This window comes from Petromyzon marinus, chromosome 40, assembly GCF_048934315.1.
Source record: "Petromyzon marinus isolate PM22_M1 ecotype Great Lakes invasive population chromosome 40, UKy_Petmar_22M1.pri1.0, whole genome shotgun sequence".
NCBI lineage: Eukaryota > Metazoa > Chordata > Hyperoartia > Petromyzontiformes > Petromyzontidae > Petromyzon > Petromyzon marinus.
Window position 1 is genome coordinate 11,000,551 of NC_133706.1, and position 1,631 is coordinate 11,002,181.

Here is a 1,631-nt window from a genome sequence, read left to right on the forward strand (position 1 = left end):
TGCCCCCCCCTCCCCATCTCCTCCTGAGTATCCACTCAGACGCGTTCCCTCTCTTCTTCATCGACAAGTTGCTGCGTTGTGCGCGAGTTTGCAGCTACTGGGTGGCGATGGCTCTGGGATGCCTTCATCCAGCAGGAGTGGATAGATCATGGGTGGTGATAATTCCATGTTTGATTTATAACCAGTCTGGAATCCTGATCTGGGGGGTCAACTCTGCCCATGGTCCCCTGTGGTCAATAAAATAACAACCACTTTGTTTTGGCGGTCAACGGGTACACACCCCCACACACACTGCTGACTGCTGCCAGGGTCATGTTTGGATTCCACCCCTGGCTCCGAGCCATCGACAGACGTTAGAGCCACCTTTGATCAGAGACCGCCACTTGACATTTCAGCAGCCCCATTAGCATGGCCTTATTTGAAAGGGGCGGTTCTTACAACAACAAGAACAAAAAACGTTTAGTCTGAATATATAAAAACATGTTAAACGCCAAATAGAGTGAGCAACGACGCGACCTGCTTGTGTATATCGTACATTATTCTCTGTCTCTCATCCCCCACGCGCATGAGGAATGGAATGCGACGCCCGTCACTTGGTTGGACTCATGTTAGGTATTTTGTACACCCCCCCCCCCCCCTCTAGATATGACACAAAGTTTATAAGAATAGGTTTTACCCTTTCTGGCAATAAAACAGTTTGTGTTCAGATGTTAAAACACCAAACAGAAACCTTTTGCAAGGAATAATGTCTACATTAACCGCATATACTTGTGGTGAACGTGCAAACAAAAACATGCTCTGGTAGTATATGCGCCTGTTTTATTGCCAGGAAGGGTAAAACCTATTCTTATATTTTGATACTGGCAAGGGAGGTCCCATGATGTAGCTGCTCACCCCGAGCTCTCAATGCCCTGATAGTGGCATTGTCTTTGTGCTGTTCGCCTTTTGGCGTCCTCTGGTCTAACACCGTTTGAGACTAGGCTCTAAATAAAGCTGTCTCTGGTGTGGACCAATCAGTTTCAAAGACAATGCATTACATACTACCAGAGCATGTTTTTTGTTTGCATTTTCACCACAAGTATATGCGGTTAATGCCAACATGATTCATTGCAAAAAGGTTTCCGATTGGTGTTTTTACATCTTAACACAACTGTTTTATTGCCAGAAAGGGTGAAACCTATTCTTACATTTTGATACTGGCAACGGGGGTCTGATGATGACACGGAGTTGTTTGATGAAATGGAAGCTTGCGAGTTACAGCAAGGGGAGATGCCCCTTCAGCACGGGAGACGTTGGACTGGGGTGGGTGGAGAGGAAATCACCCCCCTGGGGATGCATTCAAGTCTGGAGGGGGCTCTTGTGCATCTGGTATGGCAGTGTTAATGTGGATTTTATCCTAGTGACGCGGACCCTTCACTGCTCTCTAGTGGCCCCTGTGGAGAAGACAGACACATTCCTTCAAACAGAAAGGCGAATTCGAGCTTGATTACTCTACAGAATGCAGGGAGAAAAAATATATATATAATTACCATCCCCAAGAGTGCCCTTGGATGGGAGGTCATGGGCGGGGTATGTTGACGTCATCAGCAACATCAGCCATGGTCACGCTGGGCGTGGCTAATGGTGGGTTT